Here is a 26,496-nt window from a genome sequence, read left to right on the forward strand (position 1 = left end):
AGCTCAGTAAACTGAACTTTTGCCCGTAGGGGTTCTGAAATAGCTTGAAGTTTTTTTCCAGGAAAATAAGCCTTCTACAATCCTATTACCTGTGTGTATTGACTACTTGCTTACATGCTCAGCCAAGAAATTTCCTCAAATTATTTTTGGTGAGTGGAATAGTGTTTGCTAGGAAATTTCAATTCCAAAGGTAGCATGCTATCGACATGGAATGCCCTTTGGTAGTAACTGCAAAGAAAATTTGATCCTTTTTCATGACAGAATCCTTGGAAAAGTTATATTCTCACCTCAAAGCATCCTTGTTAAGTCTTCATGATTTTAATATCAGGTAAAAGGTGTCGATACTATGCTGGTTGAACTTGTCTTTGGTCTCCTTGCTCATTGTCATATCCCAGAACTTGATTGTCCTACATATATATGACAGTGCTGGAGACTCAGAAGGAGGTAATTTGTCACACAGGCATCCACATTTACAGTTTAACATCCAACATTTAACAACCTTTCCATCTTTGGGATCACACTTGGGCTGTAGAGGTTTTCCAGCATTGTCTGGGAGCACGTGTACAAGTATAGGATTCTAAAAACAAATACAGGTTGTTCCTTCCCAACAGATTTCTCAAAATTCAATACAGTCCATGGATCTAACTATGCTTATGTTTCTGCCTTTGGGGTTTGTTTTTGGTTATTTTGGTTTTCTTTTAACTATTAGGGATCACAGTGTCTATCTTTTGCAAAGGCTTTCTCTGGAGATTTAGAAATGCTTTCAGCACTCTCAAAAAAACTTTACAAAACTTTTATTTCATTCTCAGTTGACTTTGATTGTCACGATCAACAAAAAGGAACTTAGAATTTGGGCCAGGTGTCTTAGATGCACCACTTGAACTATCTCAAACACACTCGTGCCTGTTAACTTGTAGGGGTTGAGGAATTAGGGTAGGTCTCTGGCAGGACACCAGCTTTGCCAGGCAAATGATTACAGCAGGTTGTGAAAGGCATGAGGTCCAGTGCTGCATCAGATTTAAGAAAATAAAGGTTACGCTCCTGGAGACAGAGGATGGTCTTCAGCAGCACACAGAAATTTTTCCACGTGACAGACCTGGGGAAGATGTTTGACTTGGAACGCAAAACAGAGTTGTTATTGTTTTACACCTTTCTGCTAAGGTTTTCTCAGAAGAACCTGAAAAATATTTTCGCCCCTGGCACCTCTTTGACTTCTCCAGATCATCAGACAAAGGAGCAGCTTACGAACAACTGTTTATTCAGACATGCTCCGAGGCTGTTTACGGGCCTGTCATGGGATTCTTTTCCCCAGTCTGGTGCAACAGAGCTTCAGTGCAACAAGAATTTTGACCAATTCTTGCTTACTAGCAGGATCAGAGTGTGATTGGTCAGATGGTTTTATTTATCTATTTTAATGGAGCAGGAAAATAGCAACCTGTTCTTAGCACCTAACATGGCAGCACTCATCAGATCACTGGATTTTAAATCATGGTTTGTAGAAGCAGCTGATGAGTTTATAGATCTTTATTATCAGAGCTGTTCTCTCCTTTTGGCAGAGGACCAGCAAAATCCCAGTGTGAAAAGTTTTCTGCTTGAATTTTCCACTTCAGACACTTATGCAAGATGCCAGACCAGCAATCCCTATCACAATTTTTCTCTTTGCTATGGCAAAGTTCTCAGTTTATGACATCACAGATGCCCAGTTTCACCCTGCTTCTCTCCACAAGGCCATTAGCAGTGTTTTTAACAAGAAAGGTGTTACTCTGTAGAAATCACACAGATTTGTAAATAAAATATTTTGTAATCTAATAAACCTTTACACTCCCAATTTCGTTTTAAGCAACAAGAAAAGTCAGCTCACCTGTCATGCAGAAGGTGAAAGTTTCAATCAGAAAATGAAACTTTTTGAGAAAATCATGTAAAAAGACACATTGCATTGCAGGTGTGGAGGAAATGCATGGTCGGTTTTGGTTGCCAACCAAAGAGACAACTCCCACGGACTGTCCTGTGCCACTGCCTGTCCCTTTCCTCAGTGAGCTGCCCTTCTGGCTAAGACTTACCAAGACTTCCCAATCCAGTGGCCCAGTCATAATTTCACTTTTTTTTTCTTTTGTTTAACTGCATCTCTCACTATGCAACAAATACTAGTGAATTTGTGTAGAAAACCAGTTGTGGCCATTTTAATGGGGAGAGTGGTAGTGTAGATGGAAAAGGACAGTCACTTTGTGCTGGAGTCAGGAGTACATGAAAATGTACCCAGCTTTGTAGTTTCTGGTCAGGAGTGGTTATGTTGTATGGCCAAAGTACATTTGATTTATAAATGTGTTCAGATTCCTGATACTCACTGGTTGTAGCAGAAAATAGAACACTGCTAAGAACCTGGCTTGAAATATTTCACTCTCAACCTGGACCATTAGACACCCTAGTGAAAGCCTATGTCTCTGTCTCAATTTAATAAACTTTGAGCAGTTTTATTAAAAAAACAGTGGATTCTGTGAATGCTCTTTGTAATTATTATAGCATCTGGAAACAACAAGGAAACTGAAATCAATATATATATTCCCTGGGTAGTGATGGAATGTAACATTATCTTCCCTATTAATCTCCTGTCATTTTTAACGAGACCTGCTGATATCCAATAAATGTATTGGGTAAGGTAAAAATATAAGTACAAGTTCAAATGAAGAAAAGATGCATTAACACAGTAAATAGCTACATACACAGTGATCTTTGAACCGACAAGAGGAAAATAAAACAAAACCCTCACAAATCTGTCATCTGTACTAGCTGGAAGGTGATATAGGTTATCCTCAGTTCTAGTTGTATAGAAGACAAACTGTACTGGGTTCCCATGACAAGGTTTTGGTACAAGGGGAGAGTACAAGGGTGGCTACTATGAGAAGCTGCTGGAAGCTCCCCCCATATCTGATAGAACCAGTGCCAACCAGATCCGAGATGGATGGCCTGGCCAAGGCTGAGCCCATCAAGGAGGGTGATGCTTCACAGCTAAGGTGCTGCTCATCAAGGCTGTGTTCTAATGAACATTTCTGTGGTCCTAAAGCATTCTGAGGAGAGGCAGGGAATGCTCCAGGACTAGTCAGTACTGTCCACAGTGGCAATAGGGGTTATGACCTGCTCCTGGAGGTGAGGGTAACCCAGGTTCTTCTTAAGAGATCCCTTGAGGCTGATTAGAGTGAAAAGGCACTGAATGATTGATATTTGTAAATATATCTATCTATCTATCTATCGATAGTGTTTATTTTTGAATTTGGTTGCAACGGAAAGCAGGTGTGTAGCCGTTTTGGTTATGATTATCTGTGGTAATATGACAATATGAAAGCGTAAAAATATCAATAAAGGGATATGGGGAAAACATGGAAGAAGGAGAAAGAAAAGAAGAGTAGAAATATATGCAATCACAACCCATGGATTTACAACAAGACCTGATTGCTGCCTTTGGACAAAGTGATGACCAAAGATCCTGATCCATTTGGTGGAGGGGAGAAGCCCACAAAACACAAATTCCAGTGGAATAGCATATGGTCAGGTTCAGATGGGAACATCCAAGAATATTCTCTGGTGGGGGGAGTTTTACACTCTCTTTTGATCATATGCAGTCCTCTGGTGGAAGCCTCAGAACTGAGTCTGGGGGTGTTTGTGGGGTCTTTAATAGTTCCAGCCAAGATCAACCCACCACAGAAATACAGACCAAAAACAACTAGAGTCCACATTATTTAACCTATATTTTTACATTACTTAAGAGTTTTAAGTTCTGTTTTGTTTTAGATATCACTTACAAATTTTTATTAGAATTATTATAATTAGGAGATGAAATGCATAAATTTGAGACCACAGACCATAACTCAAAACTGCCATATCTTGGAAGGTGCTGGTTCATGGAATTATAGAGAGATATCCCCCAAGTTTTTCTTCCTTCCCCAGATTTTTCCATATCTTTTGTAATAGTTTAAGAGGTGTGGGAATAGCCATGTATCAAATGTATTTTTCTTTGGATTTTGTTCTTAACAAGGTCAAAAATTAACATACATATCCTATGCTCCTGCATAATTTCCCTATTCTTTTGACTATCAAAATGTTGTAATCTGCTACAATTTCCCTCCTCGCTTCTTCCCCTCCTTTTCCTGCAGTTTGTCATGCAGCTGATTTCTCAGTTCTGAACTATGATGGGCTGAAGCAATTTAGGTGCAATATGTATGCATTTCTTCCTGAGTTGTGACTGCATTGAATACTGTGGGAAGACTCCTGATAAACAAATGAGAATAAGAAAGAAAGTTCCTTTGTTAAGTCAGGCATAACTTTGAAATCCCTTGAGCTATTAGAGTGCATCTGTTTTTATCCATACAGTACAAAATGAATGGAGATGCTTACAAAATTTGTATTAAATGTCACAGGTTTAAACCTATTTAGATACAGTAAAATAGAAGTTTTGAGTTGAAGTAATTAAAGTTGTGCTGTAACCGCTGGACTCTGCCTAGCAGGCTGCTGCTGCCTGAGAGCTCAGTGAGTGTTTCCTAGGACCATACGATTAATCACATCCCAGAGTCCATTTCAGACAGCCCTGTGATCTGGCTCTGGCAGCCAGCAGCGTTACAATGCAGTGGATGGCAAAGAAGGTAGACAAGGGTCTCTCGTGAAGGTTTGAGATGGCTTTAAACACACCTTGTCCCTGCGATGTTCAGAAGTAGAGAGACAGCGTGGTCTGAGTGCGGGGTGGTTTGTCAGGGGCCCAGGGGCGGTCCCTGGGTGGGGTTGGGGTACAGGAGCAAATAGGGAGAAACCGAGGGAGTGGCCAAGGCTAGGGAGGGAACAGGGGGAACATACAGAATTAGGGAGTTAACAGGGCACCACAAAGTCGCTGTAGTTTCTTTGGTTTGACACAAAATGGATTTATCATCATGTTCGCAACATGACTATAAACTTAAGTTATATCTCCCTGTTCTTGAATAGGTTCCTTTTAAGTATGTGTCAGTCTGTGTTCTCGTCCCAGAAATGAAAGGCAAAGGGAAAAACACAGGCATTTGTGGGGAGTAAACATGAATTCTGCTAGATCAAAGTTAATACAAAACAAACAGGCAAGGGCATGTAGGGTTAGGCCAAAATAATCTTGCTTTAAGTGGCTTGTAGGAAAAGGATTGTTAACTTGTGAATCCTGGAATCCTATTCTAATCCCGCTTCTTCAGTGAACCAAGGCCATGTCACTTTCCCATATATTTAGACATAAACAAGGTGAGACTAGAAGCAAAGGGGGAGGCTTCAGTAGGGGGCCGAACCAAGAGAGGAATTATTTCTTTAGCTGTGCTTCTAACGGGATTCTTGTCAATTATGCTAATTTGCAACATTTATAAAAGTGTTGAAGCCCTGAACCACACGTGCATCCCGCTGGAGGACCTTCAATAAACAGTAAACACTTTTTTCCATTTTAATCTTGTTTGGCTTGTGGTTTTAGGGCTGGTAAGGCATCACCACAAAAAATCCCACAGGCTGGAAGGGCCTCCAGAGCTCACCTGGTCCAACCTGCTGCCCAGAGTCAGTACTATGATATAGGACTGCTCAGGGCTATATTTGGTCAAGTTTTTGACTACTTCAAGGACAGAGATTCCACACCCTCTTTGAGTCCCTGCTGGAACAGACAACCACCCTCATGGTAATTTTGGTTTTTATTTACATCTGATTGAAATAGTCCTTTTCATTTTTTTTTCTAAAAAGAGTCTGGCTCCTTATTCTTTGCATTCTTCCATTACATAGCCAGTTAAGTATGCCTAACTGCCTGAAATACTAAACTTTTTTTTATAAAATGTAAACAAATGTCAGAAAAACCTAGATATATGCTTCTCTGAGCCTGGATTTTTAATTAATCCTAATTTTGGTGTAAATCAGGAAGCCTTAATCTCATTTACTTTTAAATCTCTTAGACTTTTAAAGGTCTTAATATCTATTACTTTTAAATCAAATAAAATTGAGGCTGTGCCTTCAATTGGTTGAAGACAGGCAATATCTAACTATTTTTGGAAGACATATGTTGGTCATTTTTTAAAAGATGGAAATAAACCAGCCTATGCTTATGTAAAGTTGTTTGGCCTTAATATCTAAAGCATACCATGACTAATTCAGCAAGTCATTGACTTCTTCACAACTGCTGGAACCACAGAACTCACAACTCAGACCGAAAGATCTGACACCAAAAGCATTTAAAGTTACGGACTGATGAATACAAAGAGTAATGGCTATGGTTATCCAACAGATTTTTCACAAGTGAGTGATCTGTATTTACATTAGAACTCAGATGATTTACAAATCCCAAGGTGCCACATTTTAATTTAATGATATACACATGTCAGGAAATTTTTATTCAATAGATCATATCTATAAGCCTTTGCACTGTATGTTATATGAAATAAGAATTGGGTAACAAATTAAACCAGAGTCACAGAAGAATCAATGGCCAATATCATGAAAATAAGGCTATGTTTCAGTTATTATTGCTGTCAAAGTCCTTTATAATCTGGAAGGAGTCTAGCTTATTGAAAGACGAAGGAAATTTTGAGGCATTCATCACAGTTATTTCCATTCTCAACTTTCATGGATCAAAATGTTAAGAAATTACAAAAACATTTTCAATTAAAAAAATAGATCCTAAAATGCATTGAAACATATGCTCTCTTCAAGGGGCCTCTGGCAGTTTTTCTAATGTAACTTCTGTCATTTTCCCCATATCAAACTTACAAATCCAATCTATGGAATCTGGTTAGTTACTTAAAAAAGAAATTAAAAAAAAAAAAGTGTTTAAAAGTATATTGGTTCAGGAGAATAAAAAAGCTTCCATTTCTGTTTTCCTACAACAAAATATTAACTTTTCAATAATGTATGAAACATTAATCTACCTACAACATATGAGGCATTGTAGGAGCTTTGGTGGCTTTGGTCTGGACCGGGCATAGACGAGCCAGATGGAGACGGTGACGAGAGATCTCTGAAGTCAGATCTTGGAACATGCGGTTTATTGCAAAGGGCGTGGGTATAGGGGCACTGCTCAGAGCTGCAGCTGGCAGCTCTGAGCAGGCCCAGGAGAGCAAGAGAGTAAGCGGGTAAGTAAAGAGAGAGAGGGAGCGAGAGGAATGAGAGTGAAGAAGTGAGAGAGAGTGTAGTAAGAGGTGTGTGTGAAGAGAGAGTAAGAGTGGAAAGATGAAGTCTTGGTTACAATACAATAAATCATCTTCTGTACTGAATATTCTAATTGTCACTAACCAATCTAATACAAGATACAAATCCTATAGCATTTACATACAGCCTATAAGAGTTCTTATATTACCATAGAGTGTTACATCTTAACTTCTAAAAACTACTCTTTGGACCCCTTCTGCTGAGCTAGTAGGGTCTGCTCCGACCCTTGGACCTGCCTGCAAGCAGAGGGTATTGTTCCATCAAGAGGGGATTACCTTCAGTCGGCCATACCATTGTTTTCCAGTTGTTCAGTAACTAAGACTTGGTATTTCAAAGGTGGCTTTCATTTCGATGTCGCTTATAGTTTTCATATTCCCAAAATCTTTTGTCAGGCAATCATATTTATAAGGATTTCCTGTTTCATCTTCCCCAACAAGGCATAACATGGCTAATGGACCAAAGTTGAGGACTAACTGACCAGTATTTCTCAATTTATATTAATACGCAAATACATCTCAGAGGGGTGTTTTTACTTCCAAAAGTTAATCTACCAAGAAAGAAGTGAACAGGTTGCAAGAAAATAACCCTAAACAAACAAACAAACAAAAAAAAAACCAAAACCAAACCAAAACAAACAAAAAAAAAAGCAACAAAAACCCACCAAAAACCAGCCAAAACACTGAAAAGCAAACCAGCAGTGTAGAAGGATTCAGATTGTTAAGCATAACGGCATCTAGAAATGTAATTCTTAAGTGTCCACAAAAATACCCCATCCTTAGACAAATCTGGTCTGATATTGTTTCAAAGCTCTGAATTGCAACTTTTGAAAAACTTTCAAATGTATGCAGTGATTTAAATGTAAGGTTCCTAATTAGTAGATTAAGAGAAGACTAAAAATATCTGGAATTAGTTTAATGAATGACAGCTCATAAACCTTTTTCTACTAGAAAGAAGGCATAGCATTGCTCAAGTTCATGACTCTTGTTGCTAAGGGTGAAGTTAGAAAAATGAAACTAGTCTAAGAAAAGCTTGCAAATCATCTGAAAAGAACAAAATGTAGCAACCCTTCCTCTAAAGAGACTGGTATTAAAAGACATTAACTGTTTTTAAAACAGATGAGGTTAAGGCCTTTAAAAAATTTCCTAATAAGTTAAAGTTTTGTCTTTCCATTGTAGAGATCATTTACTCAGTTTGTAAGCCTTTCCTTGTGCATTACTAATACAAATAATTTACATTCCTATAGTCTGTTTTACGTAAAGATCCATTTTATTTTTAATAGAAAAAGATCACATGAAAATTCAAAACATAGAGAGTCCTAATGGATAAGAATGACAGCACTCCTATTCTTCCCCATGATGACATAATATCATTTCAAAGGACAGCAGAAGAACTTCCCTTACTTTTTTTTTATTTCTTCTAAGTTGAACATATTTTGATAGAAAACCTACAATTAATACTATAGAAAAATGATATGTAATTAATTGCATCAAAGTAGTATGAGCTATATGAGCATTAACTTTGAGTGATGTGAAAGCATTACTCTGCTACTGCTATCAGCTCAGTGATTTTATGATTCCTGTCAGCAATGGATGATAAAACAAAGAAGATAAAGAGAACCAGGCATATTTCTCCTTTGTTACAGCAGAGAAAGGGCTAGTTTAAAGAGACAGGCAATTCAGTGGGTTTGAAAGACATGCTGAACCTAATTACAATGTTCTAATCAATCCTTATTCTTTTATTTTTTTTTTTTTTTTAATATCTCAGGAGCTTAATTCTTTCTGGGTGCCTTCCAGCAATTCTTTGAGAGACGAATAATTAAAAAAAAAGAAAAAGCCCAAATCAAAAAGGAACCACTTAAAAATCCCAACAAACCTGCAAAAAGGCTCTGTGCTATATCAATTCATTAGTATCAAATCCCATCATAGAAAATCTGCTATCATACAGAACAGCTGAAAGATAGCAATAAGCATTAATCAGTTGTAGAATCCTATTCCTCTCTAAGACATCACCTACCAGAAGTGCTGCTTGGTCCCCTAAAGACATAAAATGAGAAATACAGAAGCATAAATGCTGATCAACTTTTCCTGCAAAGAGACAAGAATAAGTATTGACTTGACTTTCTGTCCTTCTCGCAGGCATCAGCATAAAAAGAGCTGCAGCTGCCAACACCAAACAGGTGTTTTGCAGCAGCTGTAAACAGGATCAGCAGAGTGAAGCCTCTGGGAACTTCAAGGCTTGAGCTAAAGGGATGCTAATCTGAAGTTATAATTCATATTTTTGGTAAGAGAAGTAGGTAAGGCTATTGAACAAACCTTTTAAAATAACAATGCTGCATCTTAATTTTTAGATCTGGTTACTTTATTCAATGAAAGTAGGGTATTTGTGGGGGTAATACATTTAGATAATGCTTCTGGTCTTTCAAATCTTTTTTTGCTGTATTCAGAGTTCTAGAACCTGAGTAAGGCTATTGCTAACAATTGAAATTATATAGGGGCTTTACTAAGAAATCTTGTGCTGGGTTGACCCTGGCTGGATGCCAGGTGCCCACCAATGCTGCTCTGTCACTCCCTTCCTCAGCTGGATATGGGAGAGAAAATATAATGAAAGGCTGGTGGCTTGAGATAAGGGCAGGAAGACATCACTCACCAGTTACTGTTGCAGGCAAAACAGAGTCAAACCAGGAAAATTTACTTAATCAAATATTACCAAATCAGAGTAGGGCAATAATATAGAAACCCAAATCTTAAAACAGCTCCCCCACTCACCCTCCCTTCCTCACAGGTTCAAACTCATTGCTGACTTCCCTCCCTCCTCCCCACCAGAGGCACAGTGGGATAGGGAATGTGGCTGTGCTCAGTTCGTCTCCTTATCTCGGACGTTCCTTCCTCATCACGCTCTTCCCCTGCTGCACCATGGATCCCTCCCACAGGGCTGAGGGCTTCAGGAACAGGCTGCTCCAGAGTGGGCCCCCCATGTTTTGCTATACCAAAAAATCCTGTTGCTGTAGGCTTTCAGCACAGGTACTTTTACAAAGCCTAATAGAAGCATTGTTCCTGTTTAATTACTGAAATATAGACTGAAATACTGAAAGATATTTCTGTACTTAGTGATTTTATCTCAGATTGGATTGGGGGAATCTAAATATTTGGGCTGGAACAGTGCAATTTGTATACACAATTACAGCTGTATAAGAAGAAAAAAAAAACTTTTCCATTGAACTAAAACATAAATTCTAGTCCACAGCTTTGAATTCCTATTTTTTTCTCTTCAGTTCCTATACCTGGGAACATATTTTTTTAATCTTGACTTCATCATATTATTTCTCTATCTGTAATTTGCCTTATCTGTGTTACATTTTTTTTTCCTTTTAGTTTTTGCTAATACTGTCAATGATTCCAAATTTAGTATAATTCAAAAGTTTTTGTTGAAGTATTTACAATCCTAGTACCTGTCCTCAGTCTGATGATGATTCTTTAATTGTTAGCTTTATCTTTGTAACTCTAGCTGTCATGGTCATTGTGCACGTTTGTTAGTATTAAGGATACTAGTTATTTTTTAATTAATTTTGACAGAGAGGATTTTTACTCTAAATCAATCAAGCAGTTAATCTTGTGCAATGTTGATCCATGGCTCAAGGGAGAACTTCCCAATGAAAAAGTATTACTGCCTTTGCACAAAGGACTGGTAAGTGCTGCTCCAATACAATCTGTACATCCCTGATCAGGAAAGACAGGAGCAGGAGATCAGAGGAGTGAAAAGTCCATCTTATTGTAGTAGACTAAAATAATGGGACTTTTTAGCTAACAGAATAAAAATTAAATATGGGTAGCCAGGTTAAAGCTTGACTGTGAGCTCAGCTTTATCATTTAAGAACAGTGTAGAAGAAAATAGCTCAGTAGTAACAATGAATAAACAGTTAAAGCTTTTATTTTATTACTTCAGAAACTGAAAAGTGAAATGCACCAAGACTTATCAGTTTAAGTTAGACTTAACCCTAGAGGCCCCTTCCAGTCAAGGTCATACATTTTGACATACTTTGGTTTAGCCCAATCTCAAATTATTTTGTAAAGCAGTTATTGAATTAAAGAAAATACAATTTTTCATATTTTGGGAGATTATGTTATTGGAATGGCAATCATCACATTCTTCCTTTTCTCAGTTGTCTGTTATTGGACACCATCAGTTTTGGGGATAAGTAGATATTTGGTCTGACATGTAGAACTACTTTTGGTTTAATCCTTGTGTAATCTGAGAGCAATTACAATGATGCCTGTAATTTTTAATGTATTATCACAGCAGGTGGCTAAAATGTAGGCGGGGCACTTTGTTGCAGAGCAGAACAATAAAGATGTTAATATTATCTCCTTTCTGCACCTGGATTTTCTGATAACTAATGCAGAGTGTCTTTTCTTTATAATACCTCACCATTTTCATCCAAAAGGTGGAAATTTAATTTGCTTAGAAATGTTTTCTAAATTGGGTTGCCCAGTTCAAAAGCCCTTGGAAAGAGAAGTAATTACACCTATGTAGCTGCAGTATTATAAAAAACCCTCTTCCTCAGGATACTTGGCCAAAGAAGTTAATATTCTTAGCCAAAAATTTTGTTTTCTGAGGTTTAAGGGATATTACCCAACTAATACAATGAAAAGAACAAAGAAGACAAAGGCAGAAACTATATGAAGAAACTCATTTTGATACAGAGATCAATCACAGACACATTGCATAACTTGTAATCAGAAAATGTTGGGTTTGAAGAGCTTAAACAACTGTCCACATTTCTCAAATTGTTTCTGAAGAAGCACACATTTATTGTATTCTTTTTCTGTTGGTCACATCCACAAATAACACCAAATATCTGCAGCATATGGCCCCCACAACTGAAGTTTCATGCTGGGAAGTGCAAAAATTCATAAAATAGAGGTATCAAAAATAGGATTTCTGGTTGCATTTTTAAACTGCTGCAAATGCAATATTTAATGCATATACAATATAATGAAGTTGATTTACCCTTCTTCATTATTGCAATAATAATACAAAGGGAATACAATATTTCTATGGATATCTATTTGTTCAGGTTAGCAAAAAAAAGGTCGATAATTATTTGAACATGGTAATAAAATGAAAAATGAAAGTGTTTTGTAATGGATTATTACATTTTATGACCATACATTTATTTTACATAATTCAAATTGTTTCATCCCTACTGTGTGAGAGAAAAAAATCCTAATATGTAGGTATTAATTTTAAGATGGATTCAGGTACAGACAATCAGCTTAACAAAATAACAAAGAAATTTGAATTTTCCTGGTTTTAACAGGTTTGTAGTTAGGACAGACTGAGTGGACAATTCAATTCAAGTAATACTTGGGGTGGGTTTTGGCTAAAAGAAAAAAGACTTATTTTACATAGTGTTGGATTTGAACTGATCCTGAATTTCAGTCTCTCTTACTGTAGATAATCATTAAAAGCAGAGAGCACTGATTCAATATCAGTGTAAACACAGGCTATACCAGTAAAACTGATCAAATTGTAGCATTATACAGAGATTGCTTTTGCCCAGTTTACCAGGCAAAGAAGAATTGTCTCAAGGATAGAAGATGAAGGGCAGAAGAAATAGGTGGTTTGATAGAGCTTTGAGTCAGACCAGCCCATTCACATCTTTCCTGAGATTTTTGAGCAACAGCTTCAACCTCTCTCAGCCCATTCCCACCAAACAGAGGGACACCAATTTCTCCCTTCTTTATGCACAAAGCTGGGAGGCTCTCATAGTAACATAGGACTTGTGGCAATAATGGAGCTGAGATCCAATAATGGAATGCAACCCCCTGATGCAGGGACAGTGTCACAGAATCATGGGCGGGTCAGCGAGTCCAACTCCTGGCCCTGCCCAGGACAGCACTAAGAATCCTACCATGTGCTGAGACAGTTGTCCTAAATCTTTATGCAGTCTGTCAGTCTTGGGCTGTGACAACTTCCCTGGGGAATAGAACCTGAGGATATGTAAATACAGACTCTGACCTCTCCAAAGGAGTGAGTGGAAGAAAATAGAAAACCAGTGTATCAACTCTAACTAGTAAATAGTTGTTTGAATGGAATAAGGACTCAACTCAGGTTTGGTCAGCACTGTTGATCTATTTGGTTTCTTCCTAGGCATTTACGGAAAAATAAATTAAGGAGCACTGGAAAGATCTAGAGTTGCTCTGCCACTTTTGTTCTAAAAGTATTTGGCACATATTTATTAATTTTCATGTTTTAAAGTAGCAGGTAAAATAAGTAAAACCAGGTAAAATAATTCAAGGCCAGGTTGGACGGGACATTGAGCAACCAGTTCTAGTGGAACATGTCCCTGCCCATGGCAAGGGGCTGGAACTAAATGATTTTTAAGGTTCCTTCCAACCCAAACCATACTAGGATTCTAGGATTCTATAATTTGTCATTTCTCTAAGCATTATAGAGATATAGTATTTAATTTTTCCAGCATCCTGCTCATCCTTGCTGTATTTTATCATCTCAGTTAAAATAAAGGCTCATGGACCTTCAGTAGGAAAAGGCTGCTTGAACCAGTCAGCGTGCCCTGTGTTTTTGTTATAGTGACATGGTTGTTGGTGTCCTGGAGGGGCTTTATTGTGTCCACTGGTGGACAGGAGGGGTCAGGAAATTGGAGTTTGGTTTCGCCCTGTGCCCCATGCTGGAATTCTTAGGAGCCAGCTTTAGGTTTTGAGAGTAGTAATGCCATCAGATACAATAAAATAATGAATTGCACTCAACAAGTATGACACTGGTGGCATGGTACCATCACAGCTGAGAATCTAGAGGTTACTTTACTTAATAACTAAATTCCAGAAGGCATCTTGGTGATACCACAGGATTTATTTGTCTAGGATAAAAATACATACATTACAAAACTGAGTCAATTGTTTCCTAGAATAATAATCTATCTTGAGTTGGAAGGGACACATAAGGATCCTCAGGTTGAACTCTCATTATATTATCCCTACCACCATTATTGTTATAACCACCTCTTACAGAGAACCAACACTTTGGTTGGCATTTCTTGGAATAAGAAGTTACCCAACTTTAATTATTCCTACAGTCTTCTTTCTCTTCATTCTTTTTCCACAAGTGTGAAAGAACAGCTGCTACCTGATAGAATTATTTTAATTGCTTGCATGCCATAAAAATGTTAAAAGCAATTTTAATTTTAACAGTAAATAGGTTTTATTGCCAAGTTATACTTTTGCTTATAGCTATAAGATGGCAATGGGTGGTTAAAAGAATATTTGATTCTGTACTATTATTTCTCCTTCATCCACTGTATAATCAATGAAGTGATACTATTTTGCCCTCAGGAACAAAAAAAAAAAAAAAAAAAAGAAATGCTAATGGAAGCAATTAAAATATACGAATAATACTGACTCCTCTTTATTATCTTTCAGGTGCACTTAGAGTTACCCAACACATTAAGTGGTAATGATGCAGATACAGTTATTTTCCAGTTGACATGATTAGTTCTGTGGCCCAGACACATTTATCTTGTGCTTTGAAGCCCTTCACACTAAGTTATTGGATTTGGGAAATAAAGTAAATAGATATATGAAATGACCTCATCTCTAACATTGAAAGACATGGATAAGAATGGCATTTCCATGGTCTACAACACTAAGTTATATGAGTTATTCTTGATTCTCTGCTGTGCTCTAGGAATTCTAAGGAATTTCTTAGAAGGATGGTGTGAAGAATAGATATCTAGGGCTACAGACAGAGAAGTGTTTCACCTTGTTTTCTGACATTTGTGTGAGGCAGTTTTCTCCATGTTTATATCCTCAAAATGTCCTTGTGCTTACAAGATATTCACTGTACATTGAAGGAAGATCATTGTTCCTTAGTCTCGCCTGAGTCTTGTGATGCTTACATCTTCACCTGAGCTGTGTTCTCCAGCTCCCACGTTTCTTCTGTTGTCTGGAGAGGCACTGCATAATGAGCCCTTTCTAGAAATTCAGATGCTATCAGAAATCTATTGGAATCTGGACAGGAACCCTGAAAAATCAGATGCATATCTGTGGTGTATGAGCAAAAAGCCCAAATTGTTTGAGCACAGTTTTTTGAGACCAACATTCACTGAAACATAGAGGAGTCATGACGTGTTGCAAGCCACAATATTATTAATAATAGTAATAATAAACTGGGAGTCTTAATATAAACTAAAGGTGATCATGGAACACCATAATAGACTTGACTGAAGAGGGCTTTGACATTCTTTTTTTCTTTATAACTCTTAAATGCTAGATCTGGAAAGGTCGTGTGTGGAGTCTAGAGTATGTAGAAAATCAGAGAACCAATTAGGTTGAAAAGACCTCTGAGACGTGGCTGAAGCGTAGGACCTGGTACTAGGTCTTGCAGAACCCCAATTTGATTGATTTGCTAGAACTGTGGGCTCCAGCAGGGACCAAAATTCAGGTAATATTTCAAGCATTCAGGATAAAAATGTTTGTTCCACTGAATAAAAATTTAACAGTTCAGATATGGCTTAAATTTTATATCTAATTTATATTGTTATCTGTAACAGTGATGAGAGACCTTGAAGAACACCAAAGTACTGAGCACATACAAGATAGAGATGTAGAATGGATTCGGACTAAAAGAGAGGTCATTTAGATTTGATATTAGGAGGAAGATCTTGGCTGTGAGGATGGTGAAACTCTGTCACAGGTTGCCCAGAGGAGCTGTGGCTATCCCATCCCTGGAAGTGTTCAAAGCCAGGTTGGATGGGGTTTGGATAGTGGAAGGTGTCCCTGCCCATGGCAGGGAGTGGAAAAAGATCTTCTTGAAGGTTTCTTCAACCAAAACAATTCTATGATTCTATGATTCTATGATTCTAGGACTGATTATTAATTATGGAAAAAAATCTGATATTATTACTCAAGAAAACAAATTGCTGGCTTTTTAGATTCCCTAACCCTTTTATGATGATACCTAGTGTCTGCACTATTTTCTGCACACATTATATACTTGTCCTGGTGAGAAATGGTGTCTCCTTTCCAAAAGGTGGCTAGAGCTTATTCATACCTACTACGACTGTGTATGCTGGAAGTCATTAAGGGCCCCCACCTGTTAAAGGCAGGAACGGGGTAACAGCATTGCTTCAACTCATTTAAGTGTTGTGCTTTGCACTGTGAATATGACTGCTTTTATACACCAGATAACTACCTGTATTTCTAAGCATACACCAACTATCATCACGTAATTTATCTTATTCACCTCATTATTATTATTTCTGGCGCCTGAATAAAAGGTGTTTTTATTGAGCTCAAATATTTACTTTTTTAGCCTGATTGGCCTAAAGCTCAACAGTTTACTCTTTGATCATGCTAAAACTCTGACCCTCCTTCTGTGCCTCCCATGTGATCAGGCAATCAATAAGGAAGTATAGGGTTTTGCTTATTTATTTTAGTGCCTAAATACTACATTGCGTAGCAACTATTGCCCAGCAATTGGAGTTGGACAAAGGAACAATACATTTCCTATTTTAAAAAAGTTCAAATGAAAACTTCCTCCAAAGGGTATCATCAAGATACTTGATTTATGAAGAGGATGATAATGTTGGTTTAACAAAATGACACAGGGAAAGGGGTCTATTTAGTCCATAAAATGAATATTTTTTAATCAAAATGACCAGATAAAGCTGCAGAGATGAAAAATTCAAAATTTTTCAGACAGCTGACCAGATGGATACAGATGTCACTGCTTGGAAAACAGGACATTGACTACTGGAAACTTGAAAATTAAACGAAGAGTATCTAAGAACCAAAGAGATTAAAAAATGAAATTAATGTCATTTTTTAATAAAGAGGCATAAGATTCAAAAACTACCTGCTTGTTGCCTCTTGAATGCATTATTCAGAGCTATGAGCTCAGAAATGTTTGGGGATTTCCCAAGGTGCACCTTCAGCTAAAGCATGTGATCCTTTTTGAACATTTTTTTAAAGAAAAAAACCATTTTTATTTCAATAAGTGACTTATGTAAAGGCTCAGGAGGTACAAAGAAAACAAGGATGCTTTTGGGGGAAGCATGGAAAATACAGTACAATTATCCACATTGCTCACTGGAAACAGAACCTGTCTCACTCTAGTCCCTGATCATGTTTGGGATTCTCCAGAAGAGTGGTAATTGAAACAGGCCAAAATTGTGCAAGGTCATGTGCTAATTGTTAACTGATGTGCACGGCTAAGGCTAGTGCTCAAGCCACCAGTTCAGCTCTTCCACCTTTTTCTTTGACATAATTTAGAGCCCTGAATATTCTCTGGAACAAACACAAAAATAAAACAAACCACCAAACAAAAGAAAACCAAAACCAAACCCTCAGGTGCTTTAAGTTCTGATGCTGCAGTTGAACAGAATATTCTTTCCTTTTTTTTTATTTTTTTTTTGGTTTTTTTTTTTTTGTTTTGTTTTGTTTTGTTTTTCTTTTTACCTTAGTAAATGTGAGGATAGAATGTGAGGGCGTCTGACCACTCAGGCTCCTTCAAGCTGCATTCAGGCTCATACCACTTACCGGGGTGTTTTGTTCCATTTTTCAATTCACAAACCATTCTGAACCTTCTCAGCTGTCAGTGGAGCTGTTCAGTCAAAGAGCTGAGGCAAGATCTATGCAACGTGTCAATTTTTGTGCAGTTGTTATAGCTGGCAAATTAAAAATGAGATTCCTTGTAATTGAAAAGGATGGCTAGGACTTTTAAAAAGCAAGACCGTAAATGTCAGTAAGCTGTGTTTTTTCATTTTCAGATGTTGTGTTTTGCTGACATTTAAGCCCTATGGTTTGCCATGAGAGGATTCACTTGACTGAGCATAGACCTCTGTGCTCTATAGGTTTATGTTTGAGATAGTCACCTTAGCTAATTACAGATGAAGGTGAGAAATAAGGAGCTCTAGAAGTCAATCAGTGTTTCACTCCAAAGCTTATCCTTTCTTTCCTTCGGTTCTTTCAATTTTTCTATATCTTTATTCCTCTTAGCTCAAAGTCAGTGTTACACTTCACATGGCTGACAGAAAAAAGATCTTATTTCCCAGGGGAAGAGAAGGAAAATGATGGAGAAAGATAAATACATACAGGGGGATGGGAAAGGGAGACAGAACATTTTCTAGCAACTTCTTATATTTTCCTCCCTTTGCTGGGCTTGAATATCTACTCCCTCCAAATTATTATTAGTCAAAGGGACAGTTTCCATCTTAAGAATTACTGTTTCATCTCATACTAATTTTTAGAAAGCTGTAAAATCGTGTTGAGTCTCACTTTGTCATCATTCTGTCTCCTTTCCTTATAACTGATCTTTGTTCCGGTGTGCTTATTACCTGTGGGTGTGTCATGGCTCACATGAGTTTGCAAAATCTGCAGAAACTCCAGACCCCAGAGGACCCTTTTATTCCAAAGGCTGAACAAAGACAATGGATACAATCCCATTTCTCCCTGACAACGCTGTTGTGGCAACCTTCAGGAGAGGTTTCTTCAGTTGCATGGAGAACTGGAATGCTGACTCAGCTGTAGGTTTAGGAAATTCCTTACTTAACAACAGCTGTCAGAAGTTGTTACCTCCTTTTCCAAAGTTAGCAGCAATCTGGGATGCTGCAACAGGACTGAGGATTCAAGAGAACCAAGATTTTTTCATCTTTGCTTCATTTCTGTGTGTGAATTCCCACAAATAAGGAATGACATTAAGAACACGGAAAACATTCTTGGGTTTATGACACAGCATGTACTCTCAGAGCGTGGTGAGAGGGTGTTCTCAGAGTCATGCAAGCATGGGAGCCCTCTTCTTAGCTTCCAAAAGGGAAAGGGCTGGATAGATCTCTAATTCTCCGTTCTTATTTGCAGGTCCTTCCAACATAGCTACAATGTTTTTATTAAATGACTACACAAATATGGCACACTTATAGCAGGCTGCAGGAATTGTTTAGTAGTGTTGAATGAAATTTTTCCCTCCAGATGAAGTTAAAACTCTCATTCAGCTCACTTTTCTTTCCAAGCCCTCTGAATGTTCTCAGCAAGTGGAACCTGACTGTAGCTCCCAATACACCAGCTGAGCATCCCATACATCAGCCAACTCTTTCAGTTTCTCAAATTTCCATTATTTGTGTCAGGTAAATGGACAAATCTAAAACTAAACCCATTCAAAACTGATTCATCTTTGTATGCCACCACCTTTCAGACTTCTAATGATTTTTTTTTCATTTAATTTAATTATTTTTCTCTTCCTTCTATGATATCATAGTATATTCCTTAGGAGTTTTAGCTTGTTTTTACATGGTGTTAAAATCTAAAATGAAATGCCAAGTTATCTCTTGGTAGAAAAAAATAACTCAAATAAATTGTCACAATAGATTAAAAAAAGGAAATAAATATTCATGAGGATTTTAAAATTTGAATTTACAAGAAATAAATATAGTAAATTGCTTTGGGGAAAATATGCAAATACTAAGGAAACAATTATTAATGCTCTGGTTATATATTCCCATTTTTGTGATTCTTTGTTTAAAAAGTTGCACTGAGCTTCTATTGCTCATGCATAATAAAATCCCACATTTTAGAGCATCTGGGTTTTATTTTTTGAGAAAAAAACCCAACTCACATTAGCAATTATGGAGAAATGTGGAAGCAGTCCACGCATATCTGCTTAAAATCGCACTGGGAAATAAACTTGATGGTTATTTCTGACCCATCTGTTTCCCATAATTGGATAATAATATATGCATTTTGGTCCTGAAAGAATTCCCCTGGGAACACTTGATCTGCCTCAAATGACCAGCCACAGCCCATGCTCACCCTGCAGCACAGTTTTATGGGGCACATGTGCTGTCCCTCTCACTGAGGGAAAATGGGGCTGCCCATGTCTTTGAAGGAGTTGAAGGAGAAAAAGCTCTCAAAGCTGCAGGTGTGATAAGGCCGAAGCTCCAAGGCAACGGAGCTCGTGTGCCACATGAAAGATCAGGGTGAAGTCTACACTCTAATTAGGACTGGCATTGCTCCTGGTGTCTAGACAGTGAGTTTCATTTATAAGCAGATGCTGATGCACAGATAATTTCTTTATTTTGTCCTAGATACCTGTTTGTATGGGGTTTTGTGACATCATACTGAGTGCACACAAATCAACCCCATCAGTAGGTTGTGTAGTCTAGAGTAGATGTGGCAAATAAATATGAAAAAGTGTGCATGTGTCTCTAAAAGAGAGAGAAAATCCCTTTTCCATTGTTAGGCAAATTCTTAGAGCAAGAAATGTTGCCCAGAGAGGTTGTGGACTCTGAATCCCTGGAATTGCTCAAGACCAGGTTGGACAGAGCTCTGAGTGCTGACCTAGCGGCAGTTACCCTGCCCATGACAGAGGGGTTGCAATTAGATGGTCTTTAACATCTCTTCCAACACAAACCCTTCTATGATTCTATGATCTTGTGAAATGAGAGGAGAAAGAAATTATGGTGTTTCTCATAAATACGGAATTGTCTCTGAATAATTATCTTGAGCAGGGAGGATTGCAAGAGGCATGTTTATGGCACTGCTTCATGCTTTTATTCATATATGCTGTTTTAAAGAAATATTCCAGGCCCATCTATTCTCTGCTTGTCTGCAGCATCTGAGAAATACACTCAAAGGTGTCAGTGGATGTGCACAATCAAAGGCCAAGTTGTTAGAAGAAAATAAATTTCCAAACACTGTTCCACAGCTTGCTTTCTGGCTAGTGATCAGCTCCCTACTGTCAGCTTTGTTGCAGAAGCAGCTTTTCACCTGGTCAAGGGTGGAAATTTAAGTGCTTTCCACAGACCCCTATTTCTGAAAAAAAATTGGTATAGTTCTGTATGCTTTCAAAAGCAGACTTGAAGACATGCATTTTTAAAGGTAGCTGATATCATAAGTGTTAATAATGTTTGGAGTGATTTCACTTTGCAAAACATTATAGTGTATTGGGTTTTTCTTTTTAATTTTCAAGCTTTTTGATAACCTTTGAAGTTCAGTGTTGCACAACAAACACATGGTTTGATTTTAGGGAAAAAATTTTTCATTTAAAAGCATAGTTAGGAAAAAAAATTGCTTAGTTATCATAGAACTGTAGAATTGTTTCTCTTGAAAGGCACCTTAAAGATTGCCTAGTTCCAGCCCCTCTGTCATGGGCAGGGACACATTTATTAACAACACATAGGCAAAATAATTTGAGCAACAAAAGATCACTCCCAGTGCATACATATGTCATGACTTCGACATTGAGGAGTAGCTGCACACTTGTGCCAATCTTTCTTTAAGATTTAAGGGCAGAATGACACCAAATGCTCAGCAGTTTTTTCTCTCCCTAAATCCTTGCATATGATTTAGCTGAATAACCCATACCTACAGACTACCTCAAAAAAACCCAAAAAAAACCCCAAAACATAGTTACTGCATAGTCAGTATGGTTTTTTATTTTGAGTCCCTTCATGATGTTTAGCCGGTCCTTCAATAACGGCATGAGATGGAAATTCATCTGCACATGGAGCTCAGAGCCACCTGCCCAAAGCAAGGTGTTTGACGCCAGCAGATAGCAGTCATTAAACATGAAGTGAACTCCCTGTAGATGTTACACACATTTCATAACCCAGGGATTTGATGGAGCATATTTTCAAAGCAGTCTCTTTTTCATACAGTGAAGTCTAATGTGAGTTGTCATGTTATATGCAGCAATCTAGGTGATTTGCGAACGCATTTTATTGTGGAAAGGCAACAGAAAAGTGCTTTTTTTTTATTTTTAATGTTTAAGGTGTGCAACTTGTCTTTCCCTTATAATGAATGGTGTCTTGGGAAACCAATGCTAAGTTGATGTGATGATTGATGGCCAAGTCATATAATACAGCCAGAATGAAACTGAAGTTTCATCATTCCTCTATCCTCATGAAAAACCATACTTTAAGAGTTTGCCATGAGATCTCAAACTTCATTTATTGTAATATTTATACTGTAATGATGAAGTGATTCTTATTAGAAATGCCATTTTCATCAACAAAAGATGATCATCACCCCTTTTTGACCAGAGTGTATTAGAAATTGAGAGCACCAAGTTCAAGTGAAGATATTTATTTAAGGCTAGAAGACCCCTGGCATCTGTTTCATTGTGAGAAATGGCTGGTGGGAAGGTGTTTGTGAAAGTGCATGCCAAGTGTATTAGTAAGCATGCAGATGTTTTTAAAACTCACTCTGCTGAAACCTATCAGAAAGTTCAAAGACATATTAAAACAGGACACACCGTGCTCACATCTTTGGTCTCATGCCAGAAAGAAGAGGAAGGGCCAGTACATGGTAGGTTTGTTGTGAAGTCAGCTGGACCTTCTGTTTGCCCACCAGACAGTAAAATTGGAGCAAACAGAGAGTGAAGATTCATGCTGAAGGTACAGGTGTTGCACAGACAATCATGAAAAGTCTTTTATAAGAAAAATTAATTTATTGGGATCTTAGCACAGAGCAGTGTTGCCTCGAGGTATCCAATGTTTCCAGTGGGTGGTCAATCTCTGTCTAGACAGCAGCAGCAGCAGCAGCATTTTTATCTAGTTCAGGTGTGACACCACAGAGCTTCTCCTAACCTCACACTTGTTCAACTGAACATCAATGCCCCATCTCGCAGTTATGCTGTTTACGAGCACTTTAGATCTGGATTTTGTGGCTTGAGAAGAATCAAAGAAGAACTGCAAAATAGTTTGGGTTGGAAGGGACCTTAAATTTCATCCGGTTCTACCTCATGCCATGGTCAGGGACACCTTCCACTACCCCAGGTTGCTCCAAGCCCCCTCCAACCTGGTCTTGGACACTTCTATGGATGGGGCAGCCACAGCTGCTCTGGGCAACCTGTGCCAGGGCCTCACCACCCTCACAGGGAAGAAACTATGAGGAAGGTGGTACCTGTGACCTGTTGAAACCTCTTAGAAAATACATGAAGCAGTATCTTCCCTTTCTGATGTTCCCATACTGATGTTTAAGGCTTGTAAACAGAGTTGGACCTGAATATGTCAGAATCCACAAGAGAATAGTTTCTGTTACCTGAGCTTCAAGAGGAACAGCAGTTACTGCTATTCATATAAAAATGTATCTATTTTTAGATAAACTTTAGGATTTTTATATCAGCTCTGAATAAGATGTTTCTGTGCTAGATATCTCACTCAAGAGAAGTTTTAAGCCCTCTTATCTCTACCATTACCTCTTGGAGGACTGAAGAGGTCAAAAGGGTTAGAAAAGATTAAGATTCCCCCTTATACTGCAAGACATTGACACAAGAATATTTTTATAAATTATTTCAATCCTTTCTAACAGACAACAAGGACCTTCTTCAAGAATTTTCACGTTGAACTGAGTTCTGGGGAATGTGAGCCAAACAGTGCTGAATGTTTTTTCTGCTCAAAATGTAAATTCAAAGTAGGTCCTGTGCAAGCACGGAAGTATTCCGAATCCTTTGGTTGCTTTAGAAAAATTATAAGGACATGAATTTATACTTTTGAATGCATTTGAATGTTTTATTGTGCTGCTATTTTTTGGCCTTGGTTAAGGGTGGTTGCAAAAAAATTTATGGTGTTTTCGACAACTTCCTTTACCCTAGTTAGATGTTGTAATATCTGATATTTCAGAACATTTTCTGTTGCTGGAGTGAATCTTATTTTTCTTTTAATTTGTTATTCAATAAAATGAAATAAAATTTTATAATAATAATGTTTTTAATAAATTAAATGACATAGATATGTCATTTGTTTAACCCAAATTTGTTTATGTCTTTTTCTCTTTCATATTAACTCCAGTATTTATCTTGTCTGCCTTATTCTACTTTGCAGAAATATACTTAACAATATGAGCTAACCACCTAATCTACAAAAACAACTCTATTTACTTAAGAGTGCTGAAATAAAAATTCTACATGATCAGCTGGGATCAAAACAAAGGAGGCTTTCAAGTTTTTCCTGAGACTTGTTTTAGTTTGGACTTGTTCTAATCAATAAGGATTTGAACCAGTCCAGAACTTCCAGTAAGGAATTTTTTCATATCACTGGCTCCTATTTACATTACTGATTCTGCTGCTGAATCATGTAAAATGCAGAAAGAGATTTAGGAGAGAAATCTGAACACAAGATTACTTCTCCTGCCATGAGAGCCTTAAGATGAAGTTATCTCTTGTCTCTCCAGTTGTTGGTTCCTCCTGTGCACTGGTAGTTTACAAAGTAAGGCTTATGAAAAAGAGTCTTCAAAGTAACCTTTTCCCTGAGATTAGCAAATAGTCTGTGGAGAAGAGAGAAAAACCTCAAACTATACCCATAATGTGCATTCTGCATACTTTATCTCACCCCCAAAAAACAAAAAGAAAAAACCAAAAGTTTTGGGGAAACACAATTTTCCTTCCCCTTTTAAGAAAAATCCTTCCCAATGGTGTAAGAGCAACAACGTACATGCCTGTTTTAACTTTGGAAATCTCTTTGTTTATGAAATAAGCTGTTTTCATCTATTGTTGCATAAAGAAAATCATCTCAGATTCAGATCTCCACTTGTCCCTGTTTGCTGGGGGAGCGTCCTGAAGTTGTGGAGTGGGAGCTGGTCCAGAAAGATGTGGCTACTGCTGAGACATTAGACATGTTCTGCAGACCCCACAAGGGCCTTTCACACAGGATTTCAGGTTCCCCTCTGGTAATAAGGGAGCTGTGACTGTCTGTCTTTAGATGAAGTGTCAAAAATGTACCAAATTTTTTAGCAGGTCTCTGGAGTTCCTGGTGTATCATGTAAGAAAGTCGGCTAGTGGGTAACCTGATAAGCTATCTTGCATATCCCTTCTAATAGGGATGTATGATAATAAAAGTGGATGTATGACAACTAATTAGAAAATTCCCTTGCTGAAAAGCTTATCTCTTTATGTTCAGCATATCCATGCTTCACTCAAATTGTGTACCCTTTTGCTCTCCAAGATAAAAAATACAACACAAAACCACCCTTACAACCTGTTACTTCGACAGTTGTAAAGTTTGAATAAAACCTGATTTATCACCTACTGGCTTCTGATTTCTGAGGCTGTGTGTGAAATCATTCAGCACATGTAAACAAACTGAGCTCTTGGCTGAGCAAGGAAACATGTAATCTGTGTAACTGCATCTCAGCGTGAAGTTTGGGATGTGCTATGAAGTGCACCATTATCCAAAATAAACAGCTGGCTCCATTAGGAGTTAAGAAAGGGGACTGATAACAAGCCTGTTCTCCCTAGGATAATAAACATCTATTGACTTTGCAGGTAATAATTCAGAAAAGCTAAATGGATTCTTGCTATTCACTCCAGACTTGTTTAATGGTAACAACTGAAGATTAGTTTCTACTCCAAATTACTGCTAATTGAATCTTGCTCTTCGTGTTTGTTTCTAGCTTTATCTGACTCTTCAGGCTTATCTGCAGCTCTGTAAATGTTTTGTGTTAATTCCAAAACAGTCGCAATAAAATTCATTGTGTGTAGTGGTGCAGGTGGCTGCAGCTACTCTTTCTCCTGAGGAAAACTCAGACAACCAGCTGTGGTGGTTAGCAACCCAAGTTTAGCATGTAACTTTGCAGTCATGGTGAGAACCCATGATTCCCTTGTTTTTTCTTTTGCATGTTTTCCCCGATTGGTTAATATTTTGTCTCCCTGTGTTATGTATGAAGTTAGGTATATTCATTTTCCTCTTTTAATATGTATTAGTTCTAGAAAGTTCCTTGTTCTTTGATGCCCCATTGGATCCTTCCCTGAGTCCCTCCTATGTGTTGTTCCCATTGGTTCCCTTGCTGTCAACCCCACCTGCTTGTCTCTATCCCATTGGCTGAGATCCCTTTCCCCACCTATTCTGTACCCAGTATAAGGTCCCTGGACCCTCCCACCAATTTGCCTCTTTGTCCTTGTCGTTTCACTGGCATAAACCTGTGTGGAACACATACGGAGAGTTCCCTCTCTTTACTTCTTTACCTTTGCCTGCGTAACAGCGACAGAAAGATACAGCCCCTTTTGGGTGAGGAGCTCTACCCCTTTTTTATTGTGTGATGGGCACTGAGTGCCGCCTTCCAGAGGGGTTTCAGCATTGACCTCCAGGCTTCTTTGTGTTGGCATGCGAGGGGTAAAACCCTGTTCTGCCAGCTCCCAGTGGCTGAAAACCCCTCCAGTTGTGCTTCCCACATCCTTCTCATTACTCATAGGTACTCCATTCCTTATCCACTGATACTTCAAAGAAACTGACATAAGGTGGAAATATCAGCATTTCTGACACACAAACATAACTGAGATAGATGGGTTTCTAATTTGAGCTCAAATGCC

The sequence above is a fragment of the Corvus cornix genome, chromosome Z, assembly GCF_000738735.6.
Source record: "Corvus cornix cornix isolate S_Up_H32 chromosome Z, ASM73873v5, whole genome shotgun sequence".
NCBI classification, from domain to species: Eukaryota; Metazoa; Chordata; class Aves; order Passeriformes; family Corvidae; genus Corvus; species Corvus cornix.